We start from the raw sequence: 20,494 nt of genomic DNA, 5'->3' as shown, positions 1-20,494 counted from the left end.
GTTTTTTTTTTTTTTTTTTTTTTTTTTTAAAGAAAAAGAAAAAGAGATCATCTGTGAGGATGAGCCACGAAATGCCAAAGACCAGTGCAGTCAAGCTGAGTAACGCTGAATTTCAGCATGTTTTGCTGAGGTCACCATTATGTCAGAGGGCAGTTATGCCACCTGTCAGCACAACCACCAATACAATGGGAGGGTGAGGACAGCCTAACTTGTAAAATTTGATTCTTAGGTTGAATGCCTTAACCCAGTGTTTCTCAACCCGTGGTACAGGTACCCCTGGGGGTACACAAGACACAGGCAGGGGGTACGCAGGTGCCACGTTTTGAGTTTGGCCCACCCCCCTGCCCGGTAGGTTGGAGACATCTTTGCCTTTTTGGGCCAGAAGTTCTGGCTGCCGCCCCTCCCACTGCATCCAGTATTCCGCGGCTTCCACTCCCCAGCCAGGGCCAGGGGAGGGGGGCCCCGCGCAGGCTGCTTTGCCCTGGGCCATGGTCCGTAAGGAAAAAGTGGGACGGCTCCTGGCGGTAAAACCGGAAGTGCCACGGTGGAACTTCTGGTTTTGCTTTTGCCACGTCGATCTGCAGGTGGTACATAAGGTACCAAGGGCTGAGGAGCACTGCCTTAACTCACATCCATGGGAAGATCCTTACATCCTTGAAAAGGGAGTCTTTCTAAATATGTATCTGGAGAGGATTCCTTTACTGGCAAGTTCATTTCATGAAGGACAATCACCTCCACAGCACTAACCTTTTTACCCCCAGATATCATAGAGGGTGAGCAGAACGTCTCTGGTTACACCCACAGCCCAAGGGTAGTACAAAGAAGGAAAGACAAAGCAAGGAAAAGTGAGCCGCTGGCATCCTCCTTCCGGAAGTATTTTCTTTCTTAGAAAGCACCTGTTGCAGCACAGAACTCCACTTCTCCAGGAAGGAGAAGGATTTAAGCCAACCCTCAGTGATTACCCACTCTGCAGGTACATTACCTCACTTTGGAAGGCTATCTGCTATAGTATCTGCTGTGCTTTGAACATCATAGCTTTTAATAAAAATCCTTAGAGCCTGATTCCTGTTTACACTAAAGCCAATTTGCATCACCTTAGCTACATAAAACTGGTGCAAATATGATCTGCTCCCAATTTAAAGCTGCTTTGGATTGCAAAGTGGAATAAAATGGCCTTAGTGTAATATCTTTCCCAAAAGATTATGCAAAAAATTTCCTAATTAAGATCCAGAGGGAGAGAATACTCAATGAGGCTAAATGAAAAAAAAAAATCAGATCAAGAATCAGGCAAGCTACTTAGATGTCTAGGCTCTTTTGGAAAATCCCAGTAGGTACTTAGATGCATTTTAGCAGCTTTGATACCATAAAAAAAATGGCTACAAAAGCAATGATGTAACTAGCAATTTTTGCACATGGGCAGAGATGCTGGTTAGTAGGGAAGGGAGGGTGCCAAGCACTGGAGAGTGTTACATTACCCCAAATACTCAAAGACCCCTTGCCTGCTGCTGCAGGCTTCCTACACACCAGCTTCTGTTGCTCTGGCACAGGCTCCCTGGGGCTGCCATCCTAGTGCCTCCTCTAAACTGGAGTTTGGGGCTGAAGCCTCACTCATTCCTACTTAGGCTACTGCTTAAGACCCCGCTTCTGTGTCCTAAACTTCCATATGTGCCCTAAACTGTTTCTAATTCCTGTGCTTCTATGGACTTCTTATGATATTGTGAAATACTACAGGAGATTAAGAAGCAATCTGATTATACAACAAGCTTCAGAAAGGGTTCTGCAAAATTGGAATGGATTCAGAAAAATCCACAAATACAATGTAAAGTCTCAAAAATATGCCTCCTGAGAAAGGGTCTAAGAAACTCAATTTATCTATTTATCCAAGAGAAGGTTAGGACCCTACAAAAACTACACGAGGAAGACGTGTGATTAGCCAGCACATACCTGATTTTCACACAGAAAAAGATGCAATGAATACTAATATGGCACTGCTATTGAAAAGGCAGGGTAGATATGGACCTTTATAGACTAACTAAATACCTGTACATAACGTTGCTACAGCACTGTGCTAAAGCATGGTGCAGTATGGGTGATTACTGCACCGTACACGCAATTAAATTTTACCACTAAATCACTGTAGCAACATGGTATATTGGGGAGCACGCTGCTCCAGGAACATAGCTGGTGATCACATGTAGACCCACATGATCACTACATCGCCATAGCATGCCATAGGGTGACATGTAGACACATCCATAGAGTACAAGCTTTTGTGAACTTGGGCTCACAAAAGTTTGTGCTCTATATATGCATCTTATTTAGGTAGTTTATAAAGGTGCACATCTGCCCTGCCTTCTGACTGACATCAGACTAACATGACTAACTACCTCTCCTGAAAATTTAAGTCAGGATTATCCACTAATAGAACAACTTACCTAGCAATGTGCTAGATTCTCCATCATTTGTAGCATGTAAATAAATGCTGTCTCTCTCTAAAAGGCTGTAACTCAACTAGAAATTATGGGCTCAGTGCAAGAATTGCTGAGTGAAGTTCTATGTCCTGTGCTATGTGGGATGTCAGACTGATTGTGAACATCAGGCATTACGTGCACAAAGGGTGGACGTATGTTTTTTAACATCTGCACCTCAATTACTGAGGTGAGCAAAGAAGTCCTTTATTTTGACAAAAAGTGTTTAATTTGACTCAGTCATTTACATAATAAGTCATTGTTTAAATGATTGTATCAATTTTATTTGTATACATAAAGGTGGCCAAATTCTTCCAAATCTAAGATACCTGGAAGAGCGTTTTGCATATCTTAGAATGCTGGCTGGACAACCTATCAGGAGATTAATCTGTAAATTATACAGCAAATCCCAACTTGGTTCAGGAAATGTCATTTTGTTTATAATACTTATTTCCAAAGTGTGGTATTTATCAACTTTTGAAAATATTCAGTTATTTACTTGTAACAGGGAGCCAGAGGGCTATTGTTACTTTAAAAGAATGCAGTAGGCCAGGCTGGCTGTGTGGGGCTATGGCAGCAGAAGCACAGGCTGGCCTCTAAAAGGAGAAACTCCTGCATGCAGCTGGGGAGCCAGGTGGCAGAAAGGGAGTGGGCCTTTGAGGCATATAAGCCCACAACCTGAGCCAGGGCAGGCAGTCTGGCCCTACAGGCAGCAGGGAGTGGAGCTCCTTAGCAGGATGGCTGTAGAAAAGGACTGACCAGCACCCAGGCTGTCCCTGGGAAATCAAGGTATAGAGCTAAGAGGCATTTATAGCCTGTGAGAAATTTATTGACCCAGCAAGGGAGAGAGATTTTTGTTCCACAGCCAGTGGAACAAAATCAGTGGTTCCCAACCTTTTTAGACCGTGGACTGGAAGTGACCATGAACCGGAAGTGACTGCGGACCGACAAACTGCGAACCAGCATACTTCAAATTGGAAGTTAATGGCATACTGCAGACCAGCAGGCAACCGATTTTTATACTTGGCATAAAAAAGGGTTGGCTGCCAGTCCACAGTATTGTGGTCACTTCCGGACTTTCGGTCCGGCAGCCAACCCTTTGTGGCTTGATACCGGGCTGCAGCCCAGGGGTTGGGAACCTCTGCTGTAAATAGATTCACTCCCCTACTCTTTATCAGAATGTTTAATAATAATAAATATAAACCCAGCTGATCAACAGAATTTGTGTATTCAAGGGATAGACAACATTCCATATTTTTATACAGTTTGCCTTTATGTAACACAAAGTAACTAGATAGCCACCTCATCACTTCATGGACTCTAACTAGCAAGTCTTGGCAAAGAAACACTTGTACATTGTGTTTCCAAACCAATAACTCAATACATGCTTCAAAGAGCTGGCAGCAGTTTCTTTTGGGATTCATCTCCTACTTTTTTTGGCTTACACAACCTGTTTGGAAAATTCACACTTAGCAGATTGAGAGGCTGTACTCAAAGAAAGAGGAAATTATAATAATTATAAGCAAAGCTTTGAATGCAAATTCAGTTTGCCACATGGGCATTTGCATTGCCTAGAAGGAGAAATTTCTATGCTGAGCAGCATATACTTGTTCTCAAATTCCGGTTTCCCCAGGTACAGTGATTGAGGAAGATGCATTTAGATAAACAGCTGTCAACAGCATAGACTCTCCACCTAAACACATTCCCACTTTTTAATGGAAGTATTGTTTTAAATGGAGCAGACACTGAAAGAGGGAAAATGTGAACTGCTTGAAAAAGAGAAGGTTTCCTTTGGAAACAAGCAAGGTACAAAAAAGTTGGGACTATGTTTCAGATAAGAATCTACTTGTCTAGAATAAAGTTGTTTAGTAACATGTTAAGATATCAGACAGCAATTGTACTGAGGAAAGGCGTTTTTGTGAAATTTCCTGTAGCTCTGGGTTCTGGCCAGGTGGGAAATAGTGAGGGGTGGGAAGGAGAGGTAAGAGGGGGATGAAACAGGAGTAGCACTGCCATCACCACATAAAACCTTTGTTTCTTGCATTAACTTAGTACTGTTGTTTTCTTTCTGGTCTCACAGGAGAACAATCAGCTTGAAACTGCTTTTGTTACTTACATGGCATCTGAATACAAGCCAATTCAAAGAAAAATACCCACTGGGGAAATGACCCTGCAGACTCCATGGTAAAGTGCTAGCATGTTGTGCCAGGAGAGAAGAGGAGACTCAGAAATGAACATTTCATTCAAACTCAAAGACATGCATGACCTTTGGCTTTTTCCCCCAAATCCGCTTCCCTTTTGTCATTTTTGCTTTATTTCCTCTCCTATATCTGATTTTTATATCCCACATTTGCCTGTTTTTCTTTTTCTTTCTTCCTTTATTTTACATCTCTCTGTATAGTTTTCATATAATATTTCCCCTCCCACTAGAGGGGAAATATTAGACCCAAGCATCTATTCCTCTCCCTGACGCTTACACCCTTCAAACATACAAGCTGCCTCCCAAGTTTGCAGCTAGCTTCCTGTTACAAAAGCTTCAAACAATGCTGGTCCAAACATAGAAAACATATTTTCTGCTTCAAAATGTTTCCATGGTGGCTCAGTTCAAGGTTTGACCTTAGAATCATGCTTATACCCTGGTGCTTACACAGTATAAGATGGATCTCTTATACATGCATTGTTTAACAACCACATACACAGTGCTGTCTGATATGGGTAAGAACAATAAGACATGGTCATTCCACTTTGTGGTGGTTACTCTGAGGCTTGAGAACACTGGTCATCATTTATATAACAGTAGTGTACCCCACCTACAGCCAGTCCCATCAGGTGCCCCTTGTCTTCCTATATTGCAAATTCTTCAGGGCAGTAGCCAACCCATGTCATTTGCTTTGTTTGCTTGCCTGTTTTTCTCTAGAGAACAGGGTCTCAATCTTTATTGGAGTCTCTGGGCACTGCTGCAGCATAAGTATCAAATACATTAATGATAGGGGTTACAGTCTTTATATAATACCACTGCCCCAAAACACTGGGGGTTTCATGGGGCATCATGCACGATTCCCTTGTGTTTATTTCACTGATAAAGTGTGTGTGGTCTTGGAAAGCCAATTTTATGCTGTATCCATTTATACCGCTTTTATCTCTGTATAGGTTATGTCAAGCTATCTATGTATATCTTTATGATTTTAGACATGGCTTAACCACAAAGATGAGGGATGAATGCTTAAGAACAATTGCCAGTCCCAAGAGGCCACTAGTAGCATAAACACTCAAAATAGTATCTACTTGTAATGGGAAGAATGACACTATAGGGAACGCATCAGAGAAAAGGCCCATCAGCCAGAGGAATGCCAGGCGTCCCAGAGAGAGACGTTTCTGGAGAATCGGGACAATACTGAAGGAGGGAGCTGGCCTGGAGATATTATAAGTGCTGTCTGAAAGGTGGCCAACGTTCTTTGGATTCTTCCCAGACTGGAGAAGGATCCAAGGCCCCAGCAGCTAGGGCTGGCAAAATCAGCAGGAAGGCCGACTTCTGGTGATACTGACAGGTCTCTCAGGAGGGCTGGGATGTAGCCAGGGGAGGGAGTAAGAAACTTTACTTGTCTTTTTATTCTCTCTTTAAATGTATGGTCAGTTTTTCTTATGGTTGGCAAGTTGGTCAACTGGCTGCATATTTTTTGACTGGTCAAAGATTATATGAATTTTACAAAGAACTAAATTTTTGTTGTTTTATTGATAGAAATATGATTTCTTAAATTTTTTGACACATTTCTTAATGGGAAATTTGCGCCTTTTCTGTATATTATTTGGACCCATTGGCAATTTTTTAACAATTTTTGACTGATATTTGACAAGTCAGTTGACTGAACTTTATTTGACTGGTCAAATACCTATAGGTGCACTGATACACTGGTCCATATTGTATGGGCACTGACAAAAGGAAAATTGACATTATCAGCAATCAGCATTTTTTGGCTGATGTGGCTGATAATGTCGCTGATAAATGCTTCATGCATGCGTGCAGCCACAGTGCGGCCCAGCAGCTTGGAAAGCAGCATCTGGCCAGTAAGTCAATGGCAGGGGGGAGGCAGATCAAGGTCCCCACAGTGAGGGAGGGATTGGGGCTGGGGCAGGGGCAAGAGCTGCCTCAAGGTGGGGCAGGGCACAGGGAAGAGCCATCAGCTCACCTGGGGAGGAGGTATGGGGGGGTAGCTTCCGCCATGGCATGCACCCCTGGGGGAGGCATGGGGGGCATGTGCCTCCAAATCTGTGTGCGGGACGAGGGCGGGCTGCATCTGTGTGCTCGCACTTGGGGGCTGCTCTGGGCTCTTCCCTGTGGGCTGCACTCAGGTCGGGTGACGGCAGTGCTGGGAGGGGGGCTAGAGCCACCACCATAGCCCTGCTCCCAGTGCCATTGCCACCCACCCCAGCCCAAGAGCAGCTGCTGGGAAGAGCCCAGTGCAGCCCACGAGTGTTCAGCAGCAGCCCACCCTCACCCCGCACACAGATCCGAGGGACACGTGTCCCCCATAACTCCCCTGGGGGTGTGTGCAGCGGCAGGACTGATTCCCCATCCCCCCGGGCTCCCTGGATGAGCCACCAACTCCATCCTGCACCCTGTCTTGCCCCAGCTGGGGATTACCTGACCCTGCCCCAGCCCCACTCCGACCCTCACCACAACTGATTATTTAGTTTTATTTTTTTTCAGATGGATAAATAGCTCTTCCACTAAAGGGAGTATTGATTATGTACCCAAGAGAAAAATCAAAAGTACATCAACAACTTCAAGAAAAGGGAAGGAAAAAAAAAGAGGAAAAAGACAAAGAAAATACACCACAGACTACCATCTCCAAACAACTCACCTAGCTGTTACAAGTAACATACTGAAATACTAGGAACATAGGAACTTGGAGGAAACTCTACTTCCCTTTAAATTGGGTATCCTGTCTCAAAAGTGACCAAAGTAAATTCTTTCAGACAAAGGTATAAGAATCCCATGAACAGGTAAAAATAAATTTGCCCACCACATTAGATATAATCCTACTCTCTAATAATTACAAATTGACTTAAACCATGAAGAATGAAATTAATTATCTCTTCCAACTAATTAACTCATTCTTACTGACATTTATGACAACTTTGGATATTCTTAGTAAACAAGTCTGCAAAATCCTTTTCTTCCTTTTTCTACAAAGCTGATTATATAAGGAGAGCACCATGATGCCTGCACACTGTAATGTTTCAATACAATATTAATATGGTCTATAACCTGGAATTATTTTCATGTATTCAATTCTACCTATGATAGGCACAAACTGTCTGACAGGCATTTGCCAGTCTCCAAAAATAGTCATATTGAATTATCTGTTGGGCTTCTACCTCATTTGAAAGACAAATCTGCCACCACATTTTCCAAATCCCTGGTCAGTGGCTCTATTCCTTCTCCGGTCAGTGTCCTTTCTCTCTCTAAAAACATCAAGCCTCTGATTTTCCTCCTACTCGCTCCTAAATTTCTCTTCCTTTCCTCCACGTGTATCCCTTTCTTATTTCAATGCCTTCCATTTCCAATGAGTCTATCAAACTGGATTTTGTTGCAATTAAGCACAACATTCCTTTGAAGGAAAGTATGAAGAGTATATGGGTATGGGCAGCAGGGGAGGGCCTGGAAACTAATGTTTCATCTAGTTACAGTAATTTTAGTTTATTTTTCTTTCCTGCTATTTTTCATTCTATTCTGTTGACTCCAAGTTTTAATGGAAGAAGATATTTTAAGCATTCTTGACCTAGAAATGTAGTAAAAATAAATGGATTTAAGAAAATCTGTTCTTCTGAAGGGAACAACAGTATATGCCCTGCCTCAATAAGTTCTTTATGTTGTTCAAAATAGAGAATGGCTTGTTGGACCTAAAGACTTAAGTCTATGTACAAAGACCATGAGTGACTTCAAGCATAAAGGAGTACAGGATTCAATGGATCTGATAAGGAGAACAGTGGAAGGAATCACTGAAATAACAGATGCCACCAAGAAAACGCCAATAAAGGGGGGAAATGCAAGATAAAGGTTCTCAGGAACAGTGCTTATTAAGCTAAGGGTTTATTGGTGATCTACTTTATTGAACCAACTATGTAGTTGGAAGATACCAACCTGTGCTTATTAAAGACAGTAAGAGGTTTCTAATACTATCAGACAGATCATTACTAAGGCTACGGTTACAAGTCTCAGTAATATGAGGGTATCTTCGATAATGAATTGAGCAAATTTGTAGAGGATACACTGATCTCTAAACTGGAACTCCTAGGAGTCATTTTTGTTATCAGATTCAGGTCTTCAAAGTGGCAGAAGTTACCATACATCTAGGAGCAGAATTCGACTCTAGATTTGGGTAGTACCAGTAAAACTCAGCACCAGAACTTGTAACTGTACTGATACCAGTAGAGTTACTTCATATCCACACTTGTGTAAGAGAATAGAATTTGATCCATACTATGTCTGCAATCCTAACAAAAAGATTAAAGGGAGGAAGAGACTCACTGGGGCTTTGTTCTCATAATTAAATGGTTTCATACTGGTATAACTCTGTTGACTCCACTGAAGTCAGTCAGTGATATGCACTTACGTCAATGAAGGAAAAAGCCCACCACATGAAGATTTCTGCATTCCTAGTCAACTGTTCTACAAGTTTCCAGAAGTATGACTTACTCTGACTTCCATATAAAACATATTTTCCATGCTTAATAAAGCAGTGAAAGGTATTACTTTACATAAAATATCAGATTCAAGAGAGGAGCCTGAAAACCAACATTTTTCTATGACTTCTAGGCTACGGACAACAACATTACTCTTTTAAGCTACTGAAGGACACTGTGACATTGACAATACATCTGAAGCACAGGAAAGGAGCAGAAAGCACAGGGAATATCTAAAGCTATTAGGTATATCAAGCATGTACAGGGAGCTTGAAACCATCTCTTCCCTCAATTACTGCACTCAATGATACTTCAGCACTGCTACAGCATGGCTGAGATGTCATTTCACATCCCTCATTGAATGAAAAGTGATTTGGCTGGACTTTTATGGCAGAGATCGCTTAAAAACTCTGTGCAGTGCTTTTCTGCTTCTCCCTCAATAAGCTTTGTTATGTCTTCCTTCAAACTGCCCAAAGAGAGTAGGCAACAGATACCTGGTTGAGCTTGAATGCTTTTAAGGACCCAGGCTTAGAGCAACCTCCAGTCAGCTGCCTATTTTGCATCCACAATTAATTGCAGGTGCAAAGCCTTAACAGGGAGTCAATCTAAATGTCTTTTTATGCATGACCACAAATATACAAGTTGTATAATTAAGTTGCCTGCTCCAAATCCTGCCCTCAATCACACCTGAAAAACCCTCACTGGGTCAACTCCTGCCCTGATCAATACCCCATGCAACGTAACTTTAATCACTTAAGCTGCTAACAGCCTAACTGATTAAAGAAAAAACTGACAAAGAGAAAAACAAAAAGCACCATTTTACCGGAAGAGGAAACACATTAGTTCAACCTGGCTCCCCGGCGTCTGTAATCGGGTGCTTCAGTATGGCTTTTTGACATTTTTATCTAAGGCTTAGATAAAAGCACCAAAGCGCACTGCTGAAGCACCTGATCTATACATATGTTAGGCAAGCTGGGTCCAACTAACACAGTGCCTCTCTGGCCATGAGCTGCACTTGGTGTGGGGGCACACTGAGCTTGAAGTGTTGTTTTTTGGGTTTTGTTCCACATCAGTAGGCAGCATTTAGTGCGTGGTGCTGAGTGAAGTCAATGAGGGTACCCAGGTGTAACTAATGGTAGGGTTAGGTATGTTCTAACTAGAATGTCCACAAAAACATGGGCCTCATCCTAAAGACTTTTTTTAATACCTTCCCCCACAATAGTGTAGGAAAAAAATGCTGATGTGCCTACCCAAAAAGTCTCTGAGTTGCTGTCTGTCCAGTTCTATCCTACCTCCTCTGTCAAAGGGTAACCAGCCAAAGCTGCTGTACACACCAAAGGGATTCCTGGTGCTTTAGCACCCAACAACAGGCAAAACTTCCAACACTGAGGAAGTTGCAATATTCACGGACTGTACAACTGTTAGACCTCAGAAATAACTCCTGTGGTGGCCCCTTCTCCTCCCTCCGGGTCTTGCCCTTTGTTCCACATTCCCAGCCCAGGCCACAAAGGAGGGTGAATGGTCTGGCTATTTACTCTCTAGACTCCACAAGTAACTAGTGAGAGAGGTATAGGTTGTAGCCGTGTTGCTCTAAAGACATAGGCAAACAAGGTTGTTTTGATAAATCTAATATCTTTCATTAGACAAACTCAAATAGTTGGGAAAATTCTTTGCAAGCTTTCAGGTACAAATACCCTTTGTCAGGCTGAGGAAGCATCTGCAGTTGGTCTGTGGGAGGAATTCTAGTCTTCTGTAGTAATGGAACATCTCACCCTTTTTCCTGCCCTGAGCTTGGCAGGAGAGGAATTGATATGGCTCCCCGTGGTATTTAGATTTCCTTACAATGCAAAGAGACAAGTTTGAAGGCCTCCACTCTACCGGCAGGCATGTCAGTGAAGGTACATATAAATGTATGTACTGTTTTCTCCCTACTAGAATGTGCTGTCAGGATTTTTTCTATGCAATAAATCTAAATGCTCTGTTTTGAAAGACATACTGACCAACATAATTTCCAAAAAAGATACAGCTGGGAAAAGCACAATGGAGTAAAAAAAAAAAAATGTACCTCACCCGCCATGTGATTTTTAATGCCCTACATTTTAAGCAGGTTAGCTACCTGGAAATCTACCCTCATGCAGTTTTGAAATAGCTGACATCTACTAAAGTGCACTGCTCACAAACCTCTGGATTTATCTACCTGAGAGGTACCATTAGGAATTTTGGTAGAGGTACCATTAGGAATTTCTGCTCTGCTATACTCAGTGTAAATCCAGAAATGCTGGAACTTGCTTTTACTTTGTTCCAAAAGATTCCAGAGTCTGATGATTTTCAGGGTACATGTGTGACGGTCAGCAATCAAATGCAGGTGTGACAAAGCTGACATCTTTAACCAATTAGGCTAAACGAGTTAAAAATGGGTAGTAAAATACTGTACTGTGTGCCAAAATGAATAGTTTAGGCAGAGAAAGAAAGGATAACAGAAAAGCAATTTGCAGCATGGTAGAAAGAAAGCATAGCGTAGTTGTTTCTCCCACTATTATCCAGACTTTTCCTCCGAAAGCATTTATATATTACACCAGAAGCATCAGAGATATGGATCCAGCACATAGGGGTGATCTATGGGCCCAATCTAGTCTGCAGACCAGCCCCATGCCACTCACGCAGCCTGCCAGGCCTGATGAGTTTGACACCCCTGTATTACACATTAGGACATCCACTCAATGGCAAACTGGTGCAAATTATACTGTTTCATCCTCTTACACCAAATGATGACAAATGAATAAATTAAACTAATAGTTACATCACTACTGAATTCTGTCCTGAAATGTCAGATCACTTACACCTATTAAGAATTTGACCGCATCTCTTTTTTCTCAAACTTGTGCTGTAAGGAAGGGCAGTGGGTATTTACAATATTTTCTGCTTTCTGAAATACCTGTTTTTGGCTGACATAGGTTAACTGTTTTTTAATTGTTTTAGCAAACCATACATGCATCCAGAAGCGAATCATTATGGAAACATTTTAAGAATTTTAAAATAAACAAAGCGACAGTGGCAGAACATTGGTCAGAGTGCAAAAGTCCTCGTAATCCTCCTGGCACAGCACAACGCTAGACTGGACACCAAAAAGGAAAAGAAACCAGCAAAGCAGGAACTCTATTTTCCAGTACCTACCATGACAAAAGCTGAGGATAAGGCTGCACAATGAAGCCACAGCCTTACCCTATCATCTTTCAATCTTACGTTTTCCAAATGTACTGTTTCTATCATTTTTTTGTCTTTTATGGTAAACCACCCTGGGCTTCTTTGTGGAAAGGAGGCATATAATCATCCCCTTCCTGTTTAAGAATATAAGCAAATGTTAGAGTTGACTTCCTGCAGAGTTCCCACTATGAGCAAGAAGCCTTGATAGTCAAAGAAAACACCTTGGGTATCAGATGCCAACAGGGCTTTACAGGATGGTGCTATTACACTTACTTTTATGTGGCAACAACAATAAAATGTATATCTATGCACACTTTCATCAAAACTATTCACCATTCTCTATACCAAATAAGTTGTACATTCTATTGGCATGTGGAGCAGGGGTGGTATCCTTTGCATGTGCACTGTTGTAAACACACATCAAGGTGTCCATTTGCACCAAGCAAACTGAGTTATCCTTAGAAGGGAATTCCACCATCTGCACCGGGACTATTAGACACAGGTTTGGCAAGCCACAGAGAGCTGGAAGGTGCCCATTTAATCAAAAGCCTAAACTAAGATTCCACTTTGTCAGGTATCCATACTGAAGTAGAAAGGTACAACTTCCTGCTCTCCAACCATCTGTGTCAAAAACCATGGCTGCATGCTAGCCAGATTGCCCCCAGTTGGCCACAGTTACCTGAGTTGGCCTGATTATCAGCAGCCTAACTACCCCAACCTGACCCCAGCTGCCTGCTGGGCATGGCTGTCTGTTTTTAAGCAGCTGCTCTTTCAGTGCCCACCAGGGTACTCAGCAAGACAGATAACTAATCTTGAGTTTCTGGCTCTGTTTCTGATTTCCTTGGTCCTGCTGGTTTGCACTGTGTCTTGTGTCTTCTGGGTCCTACTTCCTGATTTCACCCTGGTTCCTGCCTGCCCGTTCCTGCTTCCAAACGGCCTTATTGGTTCCTTGACCCCTTCTGCTTCCAGGCCCCTGTTCTCTGACAGCTGACTCCTAGCTTGTAGTTTGGCAATTACCCATGTCCTGGGCCTGTACAGCTATAGCTGCCTGCTCCAGACCCCCTTGGCTAGCCACATCAGTCTAGATCCCTGTCTCCTGTTCCTGACCCCACTTGGACTGTGGTTCTACCCAGGATGACTCTCTACTTCCCAGACCCTTATAGACCTCAGCCTCCTGACCTGACTGCTCCTGCTGCCTTGGCTCTAGTCTGGACCATTGCTTCCCTGACCCCCCAGCACCAACCCCCAGTATTGACCAATCCCGTGGACTGAACACTACTAGGGTCAACACCTGATCGCCTATGCCCCAGTCATGCCCCTGACACTCTATGGTTTCTAGATGACATACAACCAACAGGATGATGGGTACTTGTATGGCTGCTGGTGGGGCACAGCATCTTCTAGTACAGGTGAGATTCTCTACACAGGGAAGCTGACAGATATTCCTAGTCCAAGTGAAATCACAATCCCCCAGCATGCTTTGCAGCCCTAGGCTGGGTTGTGCTGTCTGCTCCAACAGAGAAGGGGTGGGAGAAGAGGGAAGCAGGGACTGCCCCCCTCCCCAGCAAACCCCAGCTTGGGTCTGGGGCCAGGGAGGAGGGTTAAACTTCCCTTCTCCATCTGAAGTAGAGCTGCTCTGCCCAGCTAAAAACTTACTGCTGGCTGCAACTGCGGACTACAAATCCCAGAAGCACCTGGAAGCAGGACGAGAAAGTGATGAGCAACCCTGCAGAGTCCTTCAGTTGTGATTCTGGACTGCAAATCCCAGAGGCGGGCAGCACGAAGAGGAAGTGAACACCCAGACCATGCTGGCTATGTGCCAGAGAACTGTTCTCTAGCACCCCCTGGCTTCTGGCCTGAGCCACTGCAGTTATGTGGCTGCATTTCCTGAATCAAAAGTGAATGTCTGTCCAGTTGTTTCTCAGTTTAATCTCTGCAGCTTAAACTAACCTGCAACAACTGAACTGATTCAGCCTTGGGTCTTTTTGACTGTCTGTATTTAGCCAGAGTGTCTGGTGGTCAGAAACATGGAGTGATGCTGTTTTCCTGAAAAACTGACATCTGAGATCAGGGTAGGATTCACATGGACACCTGGGCACTTAGATAAGGCTACCTGGTTGCTTCATAAAATGTCGCCATGTATGCTGTAGGCAGGATTATACCTGGGAATAAGATGGGTCTGATACACTCCAAAAATATTAGGTTGCTACAGATACGAACATTAAAAACTGAAAAGAGCACAGGCTGGAACACTGTAGGTACTCTAGGGGCAGCTGAGACATCATACCCCACCCCATTTTACAGCTCCCAGGGGTGCTAGAGATAGCTTAATGTAGCCTAATGCTGCAGTCACTTGGCCAAAAAAGCTAACAATCTCCATCTTTACTGGCTCTTATTCTTCATACACAACCACTCTTTGCTCTGGACTAAAATCTACATTCCACTCATATCAATAACACAGCACAGCAATATTAAATGACATTTTAAATTGGGAGTCAACAGCCTACAAACACAGTCAAAAATGTGAAAAAAATAATCAGAAGGAAGAGAAAAGACAGCTACCTTTCCAAACCAAAGGTCACACAGTAGAAGTTTCCATGGTGCAGAAACAGCTTCTTTCCCTTAAAAACAAAACCAAAAAAGGAGAAACAGAATAAATTTTTCAGCAACAAAATACTGGCTCAAATGTCCTAAAGCTGTCAATATAATAAAGCAACGTGCCTAATATTTAAAAAGACAGCATTCACTTAAGATAAATTCATTCCCACATGTATCTGAAATGAGTGCAATAGGTTCTTCAAACAGCAGACCTTCCCCCCGATACTACCATATTTACTCAAATCAAAGAGAACCCTGAATTTTAGATGACCCCCCAATAATTAGATTCTATATATGGAAAATTTATAAATTTGCTATAATTTATCATCAGGTACAGAAGCTAATTATTGGAGGTTTGTCTTGAATCTGTCCCCCTCCCACTGCTACAGCAGGGAAAACAGTGGCTGGGCATAGGTGACAAATGCCCGGTGGCTCCCTTGACCTCTGCCACCCCAACTTCTTCTGCCTGCAGCCCATTTCCCCCCGCTTACTGTAAGACTCTGCTTGGGCTCCGTTCCCTCCCTGAGCACATCCAAGTGAGGGGCAAATTTTAAACACAAGGGACCAAAATACATTGACTTTCTGCAAGTTTCAGCACAGGTACTTCATAAGCACACTTTTGAACCTACTTAAACATAGTACAAAATATCTATATTAGTCCAAAGCCAAAAGGCTCATGATTTATCACATAGTTGATTAGGCTGAGCTCCAGCAGCCTACAGCATTTCAAGCCCTGGTGACGCCAGAGCCCAGCACTGCTCAGTATGTGTGTACACTCCAGATACCCCCCCACAAAGAATCCATGTGCTAATTAGGCTCCAATTCATGACTGGAACCAGATGTTCCTGTAACAAGTCCTGGGACCCTCCAAAAATTTATATGCAGATGAGACACAGGATTGTCCAGCTCCATGTCATGGAGGTCAGCACACCAATCACATGCAATAGGCAAAGAGACGGGGATGGCAAAGCCTCTCATTTACACAGAAGTTAGGTGATGTTTGCTAGACATTTAGGCTGGTGAAGAAACAAGAATCAGTGGAAATGGGAAAGAACGGTACTGCTCATCTGTGGAGGTGAAGAGGAAGTCAAAATATATTCAATTTAGTGGTTCACCATGAGCTGACAAAGAGTTGGCACTAGGGAGACTGAGTGCAATGGGCACTGTATATTATTTAGATGGGCCTTGGGACCTGTTTCCATCAAGATTTTCTCAGCCTCTTGAACTAAGATCAAGTGATCAGCTGAAAACCTGATCAATGCCTTAAGGGCAGAGACAGGGATTGATGAAGTATTGAGATGCAAGGCAGTGGTGATGCACAGGGGTTACACGGGGGTGCACATGCACCCCCTGAGAGCACTGGTGCACCCCCTGACTGGCCGCACTCCCCACTTAGGCAACGGGGGCAGGTGGGAGCACCAATGTCCCCCCTGCGAGCACCAGCCAGGGAGTGGGAGTGCCAGATGTAGCACTATGGCCACTTCTGGAAGCGGCACTTCCTGGTCAGTGAGGTTTGCCGCAGGGAGACCTCCCCCCCTGCCAGTTGGCAAGATTGGCCACAGGGCCCCCCCCCCACTTGCTAACCGGTGGCTGGGGGACAAATACCCCCTCTGACTAAGGTGACACCAGTCGCCCATGATATAAAGAGTGGAGGAGGGAAACCCAAAGCTCGAAACAATGGGAGTGGTGGCAAGTAACCAGGAAAAGGAAAGTGAAATAAAGAGCAGAAAAGTCTGTAAACAAAAGAGATCAGACAAAGTTGGATAAGCAGAAAAGAAAGATGACGAAGATGGGAACAACAGCAGAAGTAGCAACCACAACAGAAGCAACAGCAAAGACAGTGACACGGAGTGGAACAAGGGCAGGGGGAACACAGGAGCAGAGGACAATGGAAGATAGAGTGGGAACAGCAGGAGAAGGTACACTGGACAAGAGGCAGAGAGCAGCAGGAGCACAATGGACTGCCAGCCCACTGGGAATGGCACAACAGGAAGACACAGAAGATCCACCGAGAGATGTCAGGGAGGATCAGAGACGAAGGATAAAAGAAATATCAACTAGTGACAGAATGCAGACAGGATTGATGACGAACAGGTATGACTTAAGAAAAAAGGTACTGCTTGAGATACTGGAGGTGCAGGCAGAGCATCTCACCAGCCTGACTGCTTTCCAAAATACAAAGACTTGGGAGTTTACTTACTGGAACAGAGAAGGCATGAAAATTTTTGGAACAAACATGCAGAAGAATGTGGAAGGGAGGAATTAAGAGGGATAAAGTTTATAGCAGGAGAAAAGTCAAAGAAATGAATGATTGTAGTAAAAATATGTACAAATTTATTACAGGCAGAAAACATAGAAAGATGAATGGAATTGTATGTGCAAAGACTAATCATGTAGAGAAGGTGCAGGACAAATATGGTATTTGTGTGAGGTCATGGAGGTCATAAGTTGTGTTGGGAGCAAACGAGTGCAGCACCTACCATCTATGATCCAGCTGGGGCCCCAAGATTTTATAATATACCTTGGACAACCAAAGCAATGCAGCAAATGTAACAAGAAGAACCTGTCCATACACTGTCCCCTCATGGTGTGTTACAGACGTGAATGGAAAGAGCACAGAGCTGCAAAGTGCTTAAAATGCACTAGCTCAGGGGGACACGTAGTCTTCAGGGGTCCCAAAGCCTAAGCAAGCAAGGTCAGACCCCTTACAGAGCAGTGTGAATCAGAAAATGATAGCAGGAGAGAAGAGATGGGTGACAGTGAAGTAGAAATGGTGGGCATGACCCCACAGGAGAATGGAAAGGAGAAAGAAGGGAGTGTAGTATCTGTAACTGAGGTGGCTCAAGGAGAAACAGAAGAAGAAGAGGGCAGAGGAGTGGGAGAGCGCCCAGACAGAAATTATATCAAACAAGCAGAATAAATGGAAGTGGAACAAATAAAAGAGCCCAGGAATCGGGTAGGGAAAAGGAAGAAAACAGAGAAGAAAAAAATCAGGAAAAGAGATACCTGAAAATGAGGGGAATGCATTGGAGTCAGAGCCAGAGGGCCTCTTCCTGCCATTAACTACCCTGGGCTCCAGCCCAAAGTGGTGAGCTGGAGGTGGGAAGCAGGAAAGTAGAAGCCTACCTGAATGCAAAGATAGTCAGGCAGCTAGCAAAAGTCACAGGTATGAGAGTGGGTTAGGTGAAGGAGTCATCCCTGGTGGGCAGCTGCACTAGTGAACCTTAAAGGGCCAGGTGTACACTTTTTGAACAAGCGCAATGGCACTGGTTACAGCGTCTATTAATATCAAGAACATATTAACAAGGAAAAGATGGGAACAGATCAGATCAATGTTAAAACTAGTAAAGGATGAAATAATCTGTCTACAAGAATGTGGGATACTGGGGAAATAGGATTATAAGCGCTTTAAGAAATGATGAAGATGGGGAGTGTCCTGATGGTCAGTGACAAATGAAAACAAAATGGCTGGAGTGGCAATACAATTCAAGAATACGGAGGTGAAACCAAAGCAAGTGGAAGACATTATGAGTGGCAGACTGGAGCAAATGATACCATCAGTCAAGGAAGCATAATTAGAAGTGTTCAACTTATATGCACCAACAAAGCAGGAGGGGAGGAAGACTTTGCTTAGAGAGCTAGCATTTTATATGGTCAGAGAGAAACTGCAGATAAAGCAGGGTACTTCAGTTGCATAATAGAAGCTGATGACAGAACAGGGGGAGGAAGAGGTGGAACTTTACACAGTTCATCCAGATTGTTAACAAATATAATAAAAGAAGAGTCACTAAGAGATATGTGGGCAGGGGAGACAGTCTTCACTAGAACAGACCCCAATGGAAAGAAACAATCAAGAACTGACCTTATGCTTATATCAAAAGAAATAGAGATAAGGAAGAAAAAAACATAATTATTGTATTTATGCTGCTTGCAGATCTCAAAAAAAATATAAAGAAAAAGGGAAAAAAAGCGTGTTTTATAGGATGAAGCAGTACATTAATTCAATCCGACTCCACAGCATCTGTATAGATTGGGCACTTCAGTGGGGCTTTTTGGTGCTTTTCTCTAAAGCTGATTCAATCAGCTATTACATAAAAATGCCAAAAAAGCCCTACTAAAACACCCTATCTCTACAGATGTTGGGTGAGCCAGGTCCAACTAACACGCTGCCTCTTCTAGTCATATACTGGGCTCAGCGCGAGAGTGCGTGGAGTTTAAAGTAAAGTGCCATTTTGGTTTGTTTTTTTAACATCTGCAAGCAGCCTTAGTGATCACTGGATGCTGAAGGAAAAATCAATTCTTGGTAAGAGCCCCATAAGAGGAAGGGGAGTGTGGAAGTTAAATGCGAGACTGCAGTAACATGAGGAGATATGTCAAGTGTACAGGAGACGGTACAAGGGGTGGAAAACACGGGAGTAATATTTTAAGAGTACCAAAGAATGGTGGATGATGGTGAAGAAGAGGATGGGAGAATTCTTCAGGAAGGAAGGTTGAAGAACCATGGGAAAAAGAACAAAAAAGCTGAGAGAGAGAAATAAATCTGTATGTCGCTTAAGGTAACTGTACAGAAAAGTGGAGAGTCAAGTCCAAATTAATGGGCATCGAAACAGAGTTTTTAAAATCCATATGGGGTGCGACAAGGTTACATCCTGCCACCACTACTATTTGTGTGCAGCATAGAACCATTAGCAGAAAGGAGAAGACGACAATGTCATAAGCAAAGTAAAGATACTGGGTGGGAGAGAGGTAAAACGCGTACTATACATGGATGATATACATGTAGTAGGTAGAGACTTACTTTCAATGGAAAGGGTACTAAAGCATACATCAAAGTATGGAGAGGCAACAGGGGCTGAACTAAATAGACTGAAAAGTACTATAATGTGAGTGGGAAATTGGAGGGATTTGGAGAAATTGGGCCTTCAAATAAGAGAGAGAGAAATCAGTGCTAAGGATCCCAATGGATGCTGAAGAAAAGGTAATACAGCATGAGAAAAGGTGATGACAAGGATAGGGCAAATACTTTGGTGAGGGAAAAAAAGGCACTTTAATTTAAACGCGGAGCATTCCCGTGCCAAGCCCCATGTATGCCCAGAAGAAACATTGTGTTACTTCAACCTGCCTCTGCAGCATCTGTAAAGATTGGGTGCTTTAGTAGGGCTTTGTTGGCATTTTTATCTAATAGCTGATTGAATCAGCTTTAGCTAAAAGCACCAAAAAGCTCTGCTGAAGTGCCCAATCTTTACAGACAGTACAGAGCTGGGTTGAAGTAATGCACTGCTGCTTCTGGTAAAGTGTGGAGGGGGTTTTGTTGGGGTTTTTTTAACATCTGCAAGTAGCTTGCAGACGGCCTTTGACACCGTCTCTCACCCCATCCTAGTTAAAAAACTAGGCGACTGTGGCATAGATGCCTACACAGTCAGATGGATTGCAGATTGGCTGAGGGGTCGCACTCAGAGGGTGGTGGTGGATGGGTCATACTCGACCTGGGGGGAGGTGGGTAGCGGAGTCCCCCAGGGCTCGGTCCTGGGGCCTGC

The 20,494-nt window shown here is 43.5% G+C and overlaps 1 protein-coding gene across 4 annotated transcripts in view; it reads right to left on the bottom strand.

Annotated features, from left to right (window-relative positions):
• Positions 1-20,494, bottom strand: part of PLCB4 (phospholipase C beta 4) — a 448,565-nt gene that overhangs the window by 379,449 nt on the left and 48,622 nt on the right. For all 4 annotated transcript variants that reach the window (XM_019516221.1, XM_019516223.1, XM_019516224.1 and 1 more), the window contains exon 2: positions 14,922-14,980. The gene's annotated coding sequence lies outside the window, so the exon portion shown is untranslated. The remainder of the gene's footprint in view (positions 1-14,921; positions 14,981-20,494) is intronic.

The sequence above is a fragment of the Gavialis gangeticus genome, unplaced genomic scaffold, assembly GCF_001723915.1.
Source record: "Gavialis gangeticus isolate Ggan-Ray unplaced genomic scaffold, GavGan_comp1, whole genome shotgun sequence".
Classification (NCBI taxonomy): domain Eukaryota; kingdom Metazoa; phylum Chordata; order Crocodylia; family Gavialidae; genus Gavialis; species Gavialis gangeticus.
Note: the sequence above shows the minus strand (reverse complement) of the source record. Positions and strands in the feature narration are given on the sequence as shown.